General features: G+C 51.2%; 1 protein-coding gene and 1 long non-coding RNA gene across 2 annotated transcripts in view; one reads left to right on the top strand and one right to left on the bottom strand.

Annotated features, from left to right (window-relative positions):
- PLBD1 (phospholipase B domain containing 1) overlaps positions 1–17,348 on the bottom strand; it is a 424,699-nt gene that overhangs the window by 378,287 nt on the left and 29,064 nt on the right. The gene's annotated exons all lie outside the window — the stretch shown is intronic.
- The window catches only part of LOC138581412 (uncharacterized), a 578,201-nt gene that overhangs the window by 559,849 nt on the left and 1,004 nt on the right, over positions 1–17,348 (top strand). The window lies entirely within an intron of this gene.

Here is a 17,348-nt window from a genome sequence, read left to right as displayed (position 1 = left end):
TGGCTACTAGGTGTCACTGTTGTGTGCGTGTGTTGGGTGTGTGTGTGTGTGTGTTGGGTGCGTGTACGTGTGGTGGATGCGCATGTGTACACATGTGTGGTGGGTATGCATGTGTGGTGGGTGCGCGTATGTTGTGTGTGCCTTAGCTGCAATGGCCCATTTACTCAAATATGTTATAAAACACAAAGCTGTAAAGAGCATTGATCAAGACAATATTCATTCTTGGTGGTGAGAGAGGGGGGCAGAGAGAGAGGAGAGCAAGGGAGGGCAGAGTGAGAGAGAGGGCAGAGTGAGAGAGAGGGCAGAGAGAGAGGGGAGAGAGAGAGGGCAGAGAGAGAGGGCAGAGAGAGAGGGGGCAGCGAGAAAGAGAGGTCAGAGAGAGAGAGAGGTCAGAGAGAGAGAGGGCAGAGGGAGGGAGAAGGAAGGAGGGCAGAGAGAGTGAGGGAGGGCAGAGTGAGTGAGGGAGGGCAGAGAGAGTAAGGGAGGAGCGAGGGAGGGCAGAGAGAGGGCAGAGAGAGAGAGAGGGCAGAGAGAGAGAGAGAGGGCAGAGAGAGAGAGGGCAGAGAGAGAGAGGAAAGAGAGAGAGGAGAGAGAGAGGGCAGAGAGAGAGAGGGCAGAGAGAGAGGGCAGAGAGAGAGGGCAGAGAGAGAGAGGGCAGAGAGAGAGAGAGGGCAGAGAGAGAGAGGGGAGAGAGAGGGCAGAGAGAGTGGGGAGAGAGAGAGAGAGAGGGCAGAGAGTGAGAGAGAGGGCAGAGGGAGGGAGAAGGAAGGAGGGCAGAGAGAGCGAGGGAGGGCAGAGAGAGCAAGGGAGGGCACAGAGTGGGAGGGAGGGCGCAGAGTGGGAGGGAGGGCACAGAGAGGGAGGGAGGGCACAGAGAGGGAGAGAGGGCGCAGAGAGAGGGAGGGAGGGCGCAGAGAGGGAGGGAGGGCAACGAGAGAGGGAGGGAGGGCAACGAGAGAGGGAGGGAGGGCAACGAGAGGGAAGGCAAAGAGAGGGAGGGCAACGAGAGGGAGGGCAACGAGAGTGGGAGGGCAAAGTGAGAGGGGGCGAGGGCAAAGCGAGGAGGGGCGAGGGCAAAGCGAGGGCAAAGCGAGGGGGGGCAAGGGCAAAGCGAGGGGGGGCAAGGGCAAAGCGAGGGGGCGAGGGCAAAGGGAGAGGGGGCGAGGGCAAAGCGAGAGGGGGCGAGGGCAGAGAGGGAGAGAGCAGATCGAGAGGGAGAGGGCAGGGAGAAGGGGTAGAGGGATGAGGGAAGAAAGTGAGAGGGGTGGAGGGTAGAATGTGAGGGGGAGGCAGGGTAGAAAGTGAGGGAGGGAGGGCGGAGAGGAAGGGCAGAGAGTGAAAGAGGAGGGGAAAGAGAGGGAAGGCAGAGAGAAGGGGAGTGCAGAGAGAAGGTGGATAGAGGGAGGGCAGACAGTGAGATGGAGGGAGAGCAGAGAGAGGGGGGCAGAGTGAGAGAGTGAGGGCATAGAATGTGCGAGGGCAGAGAGAGAGGAGAAAGAGAAGCAGAAGCAGAGAGAGGGAGGGCTCAGTACCTGTTTATATAAGTCAGTGCCCATGTGTGTGTACGGAATGAGTGCATGTATGTGCGAGTGCGTGTGCGTGTGTGAATGTGTACGTGTGCCTGTTCACACAACTAGGTGTGCATTGCAGCTGAAGAACAAAGGGAGGTTGAAGCTTTAGTATTGCAGGAGATTCAGTAGAAAAGGCGCATTGGCCAGTCTACAAGCCATCCTATGGGGCTGATTCACAGAACGTGTTGCCATGGGAGGGCACCATTATCAAACGCTTCCATGAATCGGGCCCTGTGTGTGTTCAGGTCACAGGCAAGATGCTAGCGGAAGTTGCGTGATTGTTTGCACAAAGCCTTTAACACAATGTACTTTGTACTTGAATTCATTCAGGTGGGTCAACCATATAATAACAAAGCACATTACGGGGTGGCAGCACTGCTGGTTCTGCACAATTCTTTCCCAGCACTTCCCACGAAGGGTGTGCGCTTCCATTCCTAAAACGGAAGAGTAGAGCACTAGGACATACCTGCATTCATAAAGAGGGCGGCTGACTAAGCCACGCCTACTACTCCCAGTGCTTAATCTATGGGGGTGTTTGCCGGGGCTCGGCCCTGGCACTTATTGCCTCAGACTCATTCTGATTATGAAGTGATGATAGTCAGAGCATCCATCCACCCCAATGAGCAGGTGCGAGCTGTAGTTTAACCCCAGATGCGCCGACACTGTGCGGTGGCCGAGATGGTGGGAACTGCTCAGGCGCAGGTCACAAGGGTGCTAGAAATTATTTGGACCCTGGCATTTATTCTCACACAAATTAAGCACAGACTCCCACTGCATCCCTCTACAACTGGAACCTAGGATGCTCTTGACGGGGAACCCATAATCCCTTGCAGGGAAACCGACGTGCTTGCAGGCAAAATGACGTTGGATCACACTGAGACAAATGTCATTGCCATGTTAAACAAGTAAACGTAATTTTCTCAACTATCGAAGTGCAGGAAAAACGAACAAAACACAGTTGATGGAACTTTTTTCAATTCTCAAATTTTTTCCCCCCCAAGCATATTGAAAGAGAATGAGTTAATAATATAAGTTTTATATTGATTTCCAAAATGATCTCGATTGATTATGAAATTAAAGTTTAACATCTTAAATATTTCCTAATAATAAATCTCCTTAATAGTGTTTTTCACACCTGCTAGAGACATAATATTGACTTCTGACACAAAGAAGGTAAAGCGAAAGGCAGAGCAGGTGGGTGCGGTTTGGGAGGGAACGGGAGGAAATACCCAGCAGGCTTAGCTTGGCCGTGGGCGATTAATGGGTGGGATCATAATCGAAGAACCTTTGCAGACTATATCCCTCCTTGTATGCATAAAGGAGGCGTCCGCTAGCCCCCTCACACATGCCACCTTTTTGCCACAAAACTATGCAGCCAACGCCTAAAAAGGAGACGCCAGGAGCCAGTGAATAGACCAGGGCAAACTCACGTACACAACTCTATCAAGCCATCCCACCAGGCCATTCAATAAGCCAAGAAGGTTCCCAACATTGCCCGTCTTGACATAGCACGAAACAACCCAACTGCAATCCAGGATGGCGATTGTCAAACAAACAAATGCTCCTATGTTCAAACTATGGCGTTGAGAGGTCGAAAACACATTTTTTTTAAAAGATCAGCCTGCTGAAGAGGAACCCGATAAATACCCACTCTGCCCACGCGAATACATCCACACACCCAAATATCAAAAATGTTTGCACAGTTCCATCATTAAAACTTACTGCCAGAAAACACATTACTGACACTAGCCTCCATGAAAACATTTAGCTTGTAAAAATCAGCATCTCCGGCCAGGGCCAATGAGAAACTGTCCTGACCTTTATAAGACGCCCCAACAAACCCCCCCCCCCTCCCAGTGTCCCCTCAAGATTGCAAAAAAGCTGAGCGATTCCTTCTCCAGCACTAAGCAGCTCTCTAGCCCTCTGAACAAATGACTGGGCAACTTCTCCTACAGATAGCAACACTGAAGCTACTCCTCCTACACAGGTGTGTATGACCAGCCACCTACACGCCCACTTCATGGAAACCCTGAAGAGGCTGCTCACCCTCCAGCTGCAAGCCCTTAGGCACCAGCACAGCACGCTGTACCTCGGCTCCATTGTAACCAGGTCATGGAGAAGAAATGGCATTCACATTTCATCGTATTATAAAAGCATGATGGGTTGCCTGTCCTTGGGCAGCTACTGGGTGATAGCTCACCTACCAAAGACAAAGATAAATGGATAATCATAAAAGGACGCTGACCAGATGCTTGAGGCACCTCGATCTGGGGTAACTTAAGGCCACAGCCCATCTGTTGAAAGTCGGTCTGAGTACCATGGTCTTCAGGAATTTCCCGAAATGTAGGTAGCTCTGGGTGGACTTCAGGGAGGAGGGTTCATTGGGGCACAGTGCATTGCCCTTGATATGCAGTGATGTACCCACGTTTTTATGATGTTGAAGGGAAGATTGGCTGGAATGTGACTCAGGCAAGGATCGCGGATGGTGCACATTGGGTGGGGGTGGGCGGTTCTCGATAGATTGTCAGATACATTTGTGAACCAGGCCCAATGATTTGAATGAGATCCTGGACTCGCCTGGGAGCATATGTAGACTGGAGTCATTTGCGTGCTCTGGTTTCTGTAGGTCTATACACATGCGGCAGGCCCGATGCTAAGCACGTGGGGTCAGCTTAGATGAAGGAGAGTCTGGTTGAGAACACAGAAAATCACAGTTGGGCATGGCTGGAGATCTCGCAGATGGCAGAGCGAACCATAGTGGTTACTAAGAAGGAGTGAGACAAATGTAACTCCGGGTGACCCCAAATAATGACAGAGTACCGTCTCGGGAGGCAACGTGCTCGCCTTGGAAGCAAGACGGCACGGAGCAACGCAGGTTCGATCCCCGGGTCGCGCTAGAAACCTCTGGGTATTACGCCGTTATAAATAACCTATCACATCTAGAAGAACAAGATCTGGCTTGAAACTAAAAATCTATTCTGGTGGAATTTCTTCAGATCCAAGAGAGACAGTTGGGAAGGAAAACAGGAACTGAAAGCAATAACTCATTTTGATGAGGAAATGGCAGAAGAATGCACAACTCTGCACCTAATAATAGGAGCCAAGCCAACCAACCGCTCTACCCAGTCCAACCGCAGAAGTTAGGGGGAGGCGTGGGGCATCTCAAGGATGCTGGACAGCACCAGATTGTGAGTTTGTCTTCTGTGGCCAAGCTGAGGATCCCACTTGTCTCACACCCTTCACATGCAGTAGCTGTAATAATATCAGGTTTTTTTTATATAGCGCTCCATGCCAGATTCCTACCGCTTTTCCATGAAGTAATAATAATAATGTTCATTGCCCAATTTAATAGCACCCAATTTATCGACCTCGTAAAGGTTGAAAGGCAGAGTTGGTGCTGCCAGGATTCCAAGTTACAAAGTAAAGCTGCACCCTTATCCCCAAATCAGATGCAAGCGCTTAACCCATGAGCTATCCACCAGAATATTATTTTCTTGTACTCTTCAAATAAATGCACCATTAGAGTACAGCACTTGTAATGTCCTTGATTAAACTTATTTTGTTGTTGTACCACCTCGTAATGTTGGAGGTGGCAACCTCCTCAAGGGAAGGAAGTGACGTTTGGGAAAGGGAGGGTTTAGGAAAAAGGGGGGTGGAGAATAAAGACATGTTTTACAGTCGCTCCCGCGTCTGCGCCAGAATTCATGAGTGAGGAGCTGTGCAGAATCAATAGGTTTTCAGTTCCCATTGAGAACTCTACATTGGAGACAAGATCAGAAGTATTTACTCACGCTTTTCTTTGTGGCTGTTCACAGGTCGCCGATGACAACAGTGCGGCTGAGAGGCTTGTGTGAACCCTACTCTCTGCTGGAGCCGTGCATCTGGGCATTGGTCGGTTGTGTGCCTGGAGGTGCCTGGAGGTGCCTGTGGTGAGGCGCCCAAGCGACGGACCACTGTCCCTCACCTGCTGCTGCGCGCATAGAAAGGCGCTAGCGAAGAGCAACGCGGCTGTATGCCTGCAGGGCTGTGTGATGTCGGGCCCTGGGCTAGTAGTTGGTGGGGGCCCACCTGGTATCAGGAGCCCAAATAACCCCAGCAGTTGCCAATTTGAACCCATCGCCAGTCAGACATTATTTGCTCATTCCTCCAATGCACCTTGTTTCCTTACAAGAAAAGTAATTGGAATGAGACAGTAGTTTCAAAATGGCAAACTTGGCCGCATTTTTATTTCCACAACAACAGAATCACTGCACACATTTCGTGAAATCCAGTCTGTAAGTGTGGTGCTTGCCCCGTGTCCAAAATCACCTACTTCCACCTATTTCTTTGTATAGCGTTCATAGTAGGCCCAACTCTCCCGACCCTTTGTGCCTGTGCCTACCCTGCCCATGCAGGATTCCGTGGGCGGGGAGAGCGCCGTTTCTTTTGGGGGAAGCTGAGCCTTTGTTGTTACCACCAGACGCCCCTGCTGTTAGGCTCCCAAGAGGCGCTGGTCCGAAAAGAGCAAAGACCCTCCCGGCTTCCTTCTGGCTCATTCGGAGTCTGTCTTTTGTGCTTGGTCGCCCAAACAGCACCATGCCACTAGGTGGTTACCACCCACCATGGCTCCCCCTCTCTCCAGACTCTTTTCACAGCTCCAATACTTTAGTGCATATGTTCCAGTAGAAGAGTTCCATCCCCATTGCAGACAGATGCACGCCATCCTTTAAGAAATACTCTGGGTTTTTAAGTTGATCAGGCCAGGTCTGATATGCTGGAAGCCTCTGCCCTTGCAGAATTTTGCCATGGCACCATTCAACTTTTTCCTCGATTTTTCAACTGCTGTGTGGTTCTCGGCCCCTCTCCTTTCCTCCATGGGAATCACCTCAGACCACACGATCTCCGTTTCACCAAGTTGTGCCGATATCTCCTGCAATGAGAGCATCATGTCCCTCAACAAGACCCCCCTCCCTAAGCTGGTCAAGTCGTTCCCACCCATGTGGATGACCAGCAGATCTGGCCTCTGCTGCTTACCCAAAAATTTCCGCAGCAGCCCATGCAGCTGCGCCCATTTTATCCCTGGCACCCCATTCCACCAGATCCGAAACTCGTTGGACATCAGCTCCTCCTGCTGAGGTGTCCAGCTTGCCCTGGACCTTGAAATAAATGAATGCCCCACTACCCAAACAGTGGGGTTCATCCTTCCCTGAAAAGCTGGTAAATGAGAAGGAGAGGAGATGGCATGTTATATTAAATTTTTTCCGGTCTGATATACCTTTTGAAACACCCTGAAGACCATCTCCCTAACTTCTTGATGTCCTCCGCCCCAGAACCCCCGGCTGCTGCTGAAGTGGAGGCCCCTATCCGGAACGAGTGGGTCCCGAACCGGCCCTTCGTCAACCCCATTTTCGCCAAAGCCAGTTCCATCACCCTTTTGAACTGGAAGCGGCTCAAGGCAGACCCGTCCCTATGCAGAAGCAATGGTGCCCCTGCCTCTGACAGCGGTCGTTGCTGAAGAAAGTTAGCCAAGGCAGCCACCAGACACACTAGACTCCTTTGAACGGCCTGAAGCGTCAGTGCCACCCCCTTTCACTTCTGGTCGGTCTTTGACCTCCATACATAAATGACCACCTGCGCGCTGCTTAGCTGCACATCCTCTAAAACGCAAAAAGCCATTCCCTTTGCCCTCTTTGTTCTCGGGCACAAGCTCGCTGAGCCTGAGCTCCCCAAAGAATGCTACTGTGAAGGCTGCTGTAAACAGCACCCTTTCTGATTCGCCATTGCATACTGTGTTCAGGCTTTTAATCAAATCATGCAGTTGTATTATATCGATGGGCCGCCTTTTGTCGGGCTACAGTACCGATTGCTTGGCCCATCCTCTCATGGCCAGTGTGATATAATGCTCCTTGGTGGGGTCCTTCTTACCCCTTAGTTTGGCATAATGAGCTGTAGCTGCCAAATGATACGTCATCCAGGCTCTGGTTTTCCCCATGCTCCAGCACCATCCCACAAAGGCCTGCACTGCAAACTCCTCTTGACCCTCTGGCAGCACCTCCCTTTGAAATGTAACAAAACACTCCCAACACGCCCTGTACCTCTTTGCTGTGCCTGGTGCCAGGGCTGTGTCTATCAGAGAGCTCAGATCACCCCAATCATTCCCTACCATTGGTCCTTGAACGGGGCCATCACCTTCCTTGCTTCTGGGCAGCTTTCTCAGAACTTCTCCCACTGTAAACGAGACAGAGAATCAGCGGCAGTATTTTTGATACCGGGAATGTGCCGTGCCCCAACCTCAATGTTTAATGCCAGCAGCTATTTGGTGAGTTCCCTGAGCAACTTCAACACTCTCACATTGCTTGATGACCCCAGATTAATAATCTGAACCACTGCTAAATTGTCCGACCACAAGGATACTTTGTTCTCAAGAAGTTCCCCCCACAACTTAAATGCTACTACAATGGGCAACAGTTCCGACAGCATGATGTCCTTGGTGATTTCTTTCCTTTGCAACTCAGCCGGCCACGCTTTGCTGCACCACCTGACCCCTAGGATTGCCCCGGAACCAAGGGACCCTGATGAATCGGTGAATAGCTTGAGCCTCTCGCTGCTTGCCCAGTCCTCCCTCCAGATTGCAACCCCATTTGACTCAGACAGAAATGTTTCCCACATTCGGAGATCCTCCTTTACCTCGGATCCCAACTGGACGTGTTGAGAGGCATGCTGCAGCCCTACTGCCTTCAGTTCTACACTTCTGGCAAACACTTTGCCCGACAATATCACTCTCCCCGTGAAATTAAGGTTACCCGCCAGTGATTGCAGCTCCCTCAGGGTTGCTTTGCTTTTCTCCCCTCAAGCCTTGCATCATGTCTCTCAGTTTTTGCACTTTGTCCTGCAGGAGCCTACATTCACTCTTTACCAAATCGATTTCAATCCCCAAGAATGTCAGAGTGGTGGCTGGACCCACTGTTTTCCCAGTACCAGCGGGACCCCGAGGTGTGCCATCAACCCTTGAAATGCCTCCATGAGGTATCGTGGAGGCATTTCAAGTCTCCCTTTCCTCGGTCCCTTTTTTACCAATGACCAGAAAATCATCAAGATAATGTAACATTCCACCCTCCTTCCTTGTTTCTCTCAAAGTGAATTCCAAGAAGGTACTGAATGCTTCAAAATAAGCGCATGAAATGGCACAGCCCATTGGTAGACATTTGTCATAAAAATATTTCTTGCCCACCTTGAACCCCAGCAAATGATGGCTGCCCTTGTGGATAGGCAATAGTCTAAATGCTGACTCGATGTCTGATTTTCCCAAAAGGGCCCCCCTCCCTGATGCTTTTACCATTTGCACAGCATCCTCCAAGGAGGCATACTGCACCCTACACAACTCCTCTGTTATGCCATCATTCACTGATTGCCCCTCTGGAAAGGAGAGGTGGTGGATGAGGCGGAACTGGCCCTCTTCTTTTTTGGGCACCAACCCCAGGGGTGACACCACTAAATTGTCCATGGGAGGGGAAGAGAAGGGGCCTGCCACCCTACCTAGCTTTATTTCCTTCTCCACTTTCTGCTCCACCACCTCCAGCCTCTCCAGTGATGACCACAAGTTGGTTGCCTCTTTAACCCCCTGGTCCCTTGCCCCTGGAATCTGAAAACCCCACCGGAACCCTTGCCACAAGAACTTTGCATCAACCTTGTTGTGATATGTATTAAGAAAAGGAGTCATGGCAAGGAGCTTAACTGGTGTGGGTAAGTTCCTTTTAATCATACTCATGTCTTTCACAGGTTTGTCAAAATTGTCTCTCCTCGTTGGTACCTCAATCTCTCTTCGCTTTCTCTTTAGGTTTGCTGCTGCTTTTATGTTTTGCCTCACCTGAAGTGGAGCTGCGAGCCCCAGAGCTCCCTTCCCTTGGGTGCCTGAATCTACATGCTTTACCTTAGGGGCAATCCCCTTCTGCAAACCTCCAACAATCTTTTCGCTCCCCCTGGTGTGTTGCTGCCCGATATACCCAGGAGGAGGGACCGCAAAAGGACCCCCTACCTCCCTGCGCATAACCCCATTTGCCTCTCCAAACCCGGGACTTTTCCCCGTGCCTTTTGTACTCTGGCTCCCTGGCAGGCATCATCTTCTCAATGTAGCCCCAGACATCGACCTCATCCTAAGACATTGCCGGCCATACTTGCATTTTAGTCTGAAACCCCGATCATAATCCAGCTATCCTTCACCCCCATACTTCAAGTATAGATCATGAATATATTGCTCGTAAGCTACCATTGCTAAGGCATCCTGCAGATATTTTTCTAGCATCACCGACATGTACATTCTAAAAGCTTTGAGCCAGTTGTGAATAGTGTGCTCCACCTTAGCACTCTCCCTGTCCCTTTTCTCTTTTTCTGACAATTCCTTCAAGCCTCCCCCCAGTGGTACAATCCCCAGCAAGTCAAAGATGTCCACAAATTCCTTTCTCCACAGCCTCTCCTTGGTGACCCATGGAATATGCCACACAAGTGAGTTGACTGCCGCACGCAATGGTGCAAACCCTGGCATCAGCTTTCCATATTGGGTCACCTGCCCCCAGGCACACGCTGCCCCAAAGTTGCTTGGTCCCGCTGGTTAAGGCTGCGCATGGTTCTCCCCTCCTACATTGAGAGCCCCGGCCCCTGCCACCAACCCTGGCTCGCCTGTGCCCCCGTTGGGGCCATTGGTGCAGGCTGCTGGTCCTCCCCACTGACATTGAGAGTCCCGGGCCCTTGTCCCCACCATGCTTGACCATTCTGGGTCCCTGCTGGAGTAGCTACCGAGACAGCTGACTGACCCCCTCAGCTGGACATGTGCTAGGCAAACCGACTGACAAAAATCCCCCAGGTGGAATCCCACCCCTTTGAGCTGGTTGACCCCTCCCCCCCACCGGGGACCAGGCCTGATACATTTCCCCCATAGGCCCCCGTGGGCCCCGAGTCATCCCTTGTTGAAATAATGCACCATTATTTTTCCCCACAACACCCAGCATACTGGCATTAGCACATACATTTGGCACTTACCCATTTTTCCCCCACGCTTGCATGCACTCCATGAACATACCTTTGACTATCTCAAGGGATGTGGTTCCTCCCACAGCTACATCCACTGGTCTGGTTGCAGGAGTGCTGGATGGGCCCCCACGGTTCCCTGGAGCCTCAACAGGTGTAGGAGCCGGTAAGGCTGCATCCTCCTGCGCCCTCCCTTTCCCTCGTGGTTTCTTGGTGGCATTGGCCTGCTCCTGGTTTGCCCTGGCCTTTGCCGTCATTGTCCCCTTTCTCTTCTTTTCCTGGACCTCTTCTTCTTCCCCACCATGCATTTCTACCTCCACCAGCGTCCCCTCACTGGCGCTGTCCTGAAACATGAGTGGCGAGCTGTTCACCACCTGACTGGGCCCCGGAAGCTCCTGTCCTATTTGAGCCACCATTGTTGACATCCAGTCGAGCCCATGGGTGGCTGCAGCTAGCCTGGCCATCTCTAGAAAGGCCTCCAACTCCATTCTTGAATAGCCTGTTGGCTGGCTGCTATTCCTGCTCCACCAAATTGCTCAGTTTGCTCCTGTTGTTGTTTCCCAGCTGTTTCTCCTCCGTTGTCTTCCACATGTCTCCTTCCCTTTCCGCACCCTTAAAGCCCCACGTGATTCTCCCAGCAATCCAGCCGCACCCTGTGGCTGGGGGTGTCTCTTCCCCGGTGTCCGCTCTGTTGCCTCTCCTTCCCTCTCTGCGCCGGGCTGCTCATGAAAAAAAGTGGGGGGTGGGGGGGCGGAGTACTTTCATGAGTCTGTTCCCTCGCAGCACTTCTGTTCCCAACTTTTCTTTCACCCAGGCAGCCGGGTCTCAGAGACCTGCTTGCGGTCCCTCTTTCACCCTCGGGCGGCCCGGGTATGCAGTTCAGATAAGGGCCACGGCTTCCACAGCCCACGCAGCTCCTTACCTTCTGGCGGGCCCTTTTTCTGTCCGCCGCCATGTGCCTGCCTCTTCCGGTGTCTCCTCTTCCCCGGGCTCAGCGTCGTAGAATGCTGCGGCTCCCTCGCTGGCACCGTGTTCCAGGCTCCAACCCCGACCTCCTCTCTTCCGGCTGCAATGCTTCCTGGTCCGGCTTGACGTGTGCTGGGCCACTTCCTGGAGCTGCACTCCGACCGAGTCGCTGCACCTGCTCACGGTAGGCATCCTCAGTCCTCCAGCTCCCCAAGCTGGGCGATCTTCACACCGTCCTGCCACTCGCCAAATTCCGCAACGAAACAACTCCATACCAACACGACTTCCGCCAAACGAAATCCTTTCATCACAGCGGCGGCAGTGCAGGCGTCCTACTGCAGGTGCTGGATGCTTCCTGCTGTAGGACGCCTCCTCGTTATAAAGGGGTTACCCGCCCCTTTCTTTTGTTTGCCCTTCGCAGGCTTTGGGGTGCTTTTGGCGCCGTTCCGCCCCCGCACCCTCCCCTTACCCAGGGGGAGGGGAGAAGGTTAGAGGACGCCCCTGCAGGGGTTACCGGGCCGCCTCCACCATTTTCTTTAGGATTTTCCCATCGGCAGCTGCATAACGCACGTTAGCAGGTGTCACTCGCACTGTCCCGTTTTGGTGGGCAGTGTAATCTTTTATTGTTTTTCTCGCGTCCTGACTTAATATGTCACAACACCTCCAGGACCTCTTTACTACACCACATCCCTCCCCAAATTGCATGAAACATAAATCAGCTAATAACAAATATCAAGTTCTGGGGGGGTAGTAGGTGTGAATCAACAGATAACAGAGGTCAGTTAGCTTACAGTTTGTTGGTATACGGCATGCATGACAAGCTCCTTCAGGTTTGTGGATGGCTGTGGTTTCTCCTTCAGTGTGTATTTGGATATATTCCCCCGGGGGTTTGCGCCGGCATTGCTGTGAACTCGGGTTGCCTCTGCTCTGCTTCAGTAAGGCCTGGGCTCCGGCTTTGGGGGCTGCCCGGGGCCTCTGTGTCATTGTCTCTCGTTCGCCTCTGCATCTCCAGAGGATCGTTATCCCCCAAGATTGGCACCTTGGTGGGAGTTGGGGGGGGGGGAAACAGCCCTTTCCACATGGTGGAAGGAACCCTTTTGAAATGTGACGCATTCCTTGTTACTGTTTCTTGGTCTCGTTGAGCTGTAATCATCCCGTGGTCATTGTCTGGGATTACCCAGGGAGTCGGTTCAAACGGAAGGGCTAGTTTGTTCTTGGGCGACCAGTTCTTCACCATGTCACCTGGGGCCAGGTTGCTGGGGGTAGCTCGACGGTCTCCGCTCTCCCGGTTGTTCCGGGCTGGACGGTTCTCCTCAATTCGTTCATTATCCACTTCCAGGGTCTGAGATGCACCTAGAGCCCCACTTTTATGGGGGTTCCAAACATGAAGGCTGCTGGACAGATGTGGGTTGATGAGAGGGGTGTCTGTCGATAAGCTTGTAGAAACCTCTATACTTCCGGTAACCACATGACTTGTTGGTCCTTTGCAATGCAGATTACTTTGTACAGCGATTCAATGAAACGCTCGGCATATCCATTTGCCTGGGGCCAGTGGGGTGTAATCCGATGATGTTTGCTTAAATTGTCTAGAAAACCCTGTAGTTCTCGTCCTTCGAATGGGGGCCATTATCAATCTTAATTTTGATATGGATGGCGAACATCTTTTCGAGGGCTGTGATGGCTGACACTGCATCGGTGGACCCGCTAGGTTTGACTTCGGGGTATCTGCTGAACTCCTCCTTGGCCACTAGCAGGTAAGTTTCGTTGGCCACGGAGCAAAGGTTTACGCTGATCGCGTCCCATCTCTGCTGACTGTTCATGGGGCCTTTGTTGCTGGGTTGCTTGGCATGCAGTAGACGCTCCTACGAGTGCCATCACATTTTGCATATTGGGTATCCACACGCCTGATTTGAGAAAAGCTTGTGTTTTGAGGATACCTTGATGGCCTTCGTGGGCCAACCTCAAAGCCTGTTCTGTGAGCGTTGTCGGCAAAACAATGCGGTGTCCCTTCAATATGACCCCTTCTGGGGAGTTTGTCTTGCACTCTGAACAGGTTCTGTAGCATCTCCTGAGCTTCTTGTGCTCTGTGTATTGTTGCTAACAGCAGATTCCTCCAGTGCCCCGATACAATGGCTTCTTTTCCGCATTGAAGGCAGGGGTCTCGTGCTGTCTCACTGGCGATTTCTTCTAGCCTAATGCGTTTTGTCACATGCACGTGATCACATGACAGACATGTTCATCGGTTTCCTGCGTGGCGTTGTGTTGCTGGCCATGGGAGCCGAGAAAGATAGTCTTCTGGATTGTCTCATCCAGTGCGGAACAGCACTTCAATGTCAAATGGCTGAAGCTGGATCATCCATCGCTCAAGTCTCGCAGGTGGGTGCGGTGCAGAGCCTTTGAAAATCAGGACAAGTGGTTTGTGATCTGTGTAAACTTTCACATGGTGCCGTAGGAGGTACACTTGAACGCATCGGCATGCCCAGAAAATGGGGAGGGCCTCCTGCTCAAGGTGAGCGTAGTTCTGTTCAGTTTGGTCAGCGCCTGGCTGGCAAATACAATGGGGTGCATGGTCCATCTGAGTGCTCCCAGACCTAAGGGGCTGGCATCCACCAGCAGTTCCATTTTGCATACAGTGTTGAAGAATGGCATAGAGGTGTTGGTGTTGACAGAGTCTTTGATCCTTTGGAATGATTCTACCGGTTCTCTTCCCCATGTCCAGCGGGAGTCCTTCTTGGTTAACTGTCGGAGTGGGGCTGCGACTGTTGCTAGGTCTAGTATGAATTGGCTACAGTATGACGCCATCCCCATGAAGCTTCCCACTTCAGTTACTGTGGTTGGCAGATGGGTAATCTTTATATACACAACCTTGGTCGGATCGTGGGATACCCCAATCGCATTGAATACATATCCGAAGAACGATAGCTCAGTTTTGTCAAATTAACATTTTTCAGCGTGCAGGGTCATCCCCAACTCCTCCAGTCGCACCAGAACTGCAGCCAACCATGCGTTGTGCTCTGCTTCAGACGTGCCATACACAAGTATGTCATCGCTGACAATCGTGGCACCAGGCAGGTATTGCAGCACTTTCCGTATTTCGTTTGGAAAGACCTTGGCTGCTGATGAAATGCCAAAGTCCAGTGGTACCGCCGGAGTCACAGATGTGACGAGAAGGTTGCTACATACCTTGACTTCTTGGCCATGTGGATTTGATGATAACCAGAGTGGAGATCCATCTTACTAAATACTGTGGCCCCTGTTAAGTCCATGATTAGCTGGTGGGCGTTATATGTGTCATTCGCGTCCGATCGCCTGATTGGGGAGTCTCATATCGATGCATATTCGCAACACGTTTGGTTGCTTCATTTTTTTTGTGACCACCATTGGGGACACCCAGCAGAGGAGTGGACAAGTGCTGGTGGAGGGACTGGGAGGGAAGTGCTAGGGGGAGCCAAGGAGGCGAAGGAGAACCTCAGGCTAAGTGCTAGTGCAGGCGACTCCCAAGGATGGGATGCAGGGCCGCCAAGCAGGGATCAGCAAGGGCAGTTTAGTGGGGGGTCCAGGGGATGCTGGTATCGATTGGGAAGAAGGGCCTGGAATCCTGTGAGATTTATGAGGATCAGGCCACCAGTCACAGGGGCAGTGGGGTGATTAACAGGGAAGGGAAAGAGAACAGCAGAGTTTTGAGCAGTTTCTGGAACTTAAGGAGGTTCGGCTCAAGTCTGAGAGGGTTAGGGAGTTTGTTCCAAAGGGAGGCGCCAGCTGAGGAGAGAGACCTGCCCCCCACTCTCTGCTTGGAGAAGCATTTGACAGTCAAAGAGTTGGAGTTAGAGGAGCGTAGGGCTCTAGCAGGGGAGCATTTGGGGAGGGAAAGTTGGCGATACCATGGTCCCAGGCCCCAGAAGGCCTTGTGGATGATGCAGAGGGTCTTGAATTCGATCCTTGCAGTCACTGTGAGCCAGTGGAGAGATTTTAGGGCTGGAGAGCTACGGTCCCTGGGCTTGAGGCCAAGGATAAGTATTGCAAGCCTATTCTGCAATAGCTGGATGGGACGTAGGGAGGAAAGAGGGAGATTGAGAAGGAGACTGTTTCTGTAGTCCAGCATGGAGAGGACCAGAGCTCTAGAGACATTGCACTTCTTGGGGAAGGTATGGAAAGGAAGAATGCCTCTGAGGAGGTGGAACTTCTTAGTAAGATCCATGATGTAAGGGGTGAAGATGATAAGGGGCGATATCGAAGATGACCCCAAGGCTTTTGACCTCACGGGATGGTGGTGGTAGAGGGGCCAAAGATGGTGGACAAATGGTAGGAGGCGAAGAGGGGGCAGGTGTCCCAATTAGAAGGATTTTCATTTACTGGCATTAAGACAGAGATCGTTAGCTGCACACCATGCCTGAATGGTGGACAGACAGTCAGGGATCAGAAAGGCGGAAGAGAAGGTAGTAGAGGGAAGTTAGAAGGAAAGTGGTGTGTCATCCGCATAACACTGCATATGAGGAGAGAAGGCGGAAAAAGGTGAGCAAGAGGGGCAAGATAGATTTTGAAGAGCCATGGTGATAGGATATAGTCCTGGCGGGCGCCACAGGTAGAGACTGAGGTGGTGGAGGAGAAATGGCCCAGTTGCAACTGGGAAGGGTGGTTAGTGAGGAAAGAGGAAAGAGGGTCCCTTCTATTTGCAGGAATAAATGGCCACTTTGTCTTCCAAGAGGACCTTTCATGTAGCGCGGATTGTCATGAGCATGACTCCAGGATGAAGAGTGTGTGCTCACAATAAAACCAAACAAACAGCATTTTAGGATGGCTGAGGCGGAGTGACCGAGCCACAGCATCACTGAAAATGGTTTTACATCTAAGAAAATGGAGTCAGTTTAAGAGGCTCCAGAACCAAAGAAAAAAGATGAACTGATAACCCTTTTGGGAATACTAAGTTATTTATTTAATTTTATTTATTGAACATTTGTATGGCGCTTATGCAGCAGGAAGCGTTTCCAGGCGGCACAAGACAAATGGGGAAAGGGGAACAAAGGATAACAACACGGTCCTACTAGGCTTTTTGACATTCAGATCGTGTAAGTGCAGCAAACGGGAAGTGCGTGGGCGCCCCAGGGGCTGCATAAATTCTGGGGGGCCTGGAAATCAAGTGCTAGGTGAGGCCCGAAGGGCAAGTGCGATTGGGGATGGGATGAGGGTCAAAATAGTGAGAGGGGGGGGGAAACGGACCAGACTTGGTAGTCTGATCAGGGAAGGGCACCCAAAGGAAAGTGCTGGTAGGGAAGGGTCTGAGGCAGACTGATCAATGAAGGCCCTAACCCCCTGTTTGACTCAGAAGTCATACAGACAACAAACCTCTAAAGGATGGGACTTGGGCAAAAAAAGTCATATTGAAAGCCTCTTAGCTTCCAGAATATATTTGCTCAATTTAGAATAACTGCTGGTAAGAGCAAACGCATGACAGATTGTCTAGACTTGGCCTTGAGGTAAGGTCTGGATAACATGTTATTATTGTGCGTGGCTTAAATTGGTTTAGATGGGGCGGCACTGCACATGTGCTCCAAGAAAAAAAACCTGTTCATGACTATTGTATAAAATAGCAATCTAACCATTTGTATGGTTGTAAAGAGTAATATATATTTCTCTTAAATCAAAATTTCTTGTATCCAATATTGGCATTGCATTTGTATTCCATTCTTTAAGAAAAATACACAAACAATATAGCAGTCGTGTGTTTCACCGTTTTTTAAAATTGAAATATAGAACATTTCTGGTAGTTGTCTCACTGTACTCCCTACATCATTTCCATGCACATTGTAT

Source organism: Ambystoma mexicanum, chromosome 3p (genome assembly GCF_040938575.1).
Source record: "Ambystoma mexicanum isolate Mex_15411 chromosome 3p, UKY_AmexF1_1, whole genome shotgun sequence".
NCBI classification, from domain to species: Eukaryota; Metazoa; Chordata; class Amphibia; order Caudata; family Ambystomatidae; genus Ambystoma; species Ambystoma mexicanum.
The sequence above is the reverse complement of the archived record's forward strand: the minus strand, read 5'-3'. Positions and strand labels throughout refer to the sequence as shown.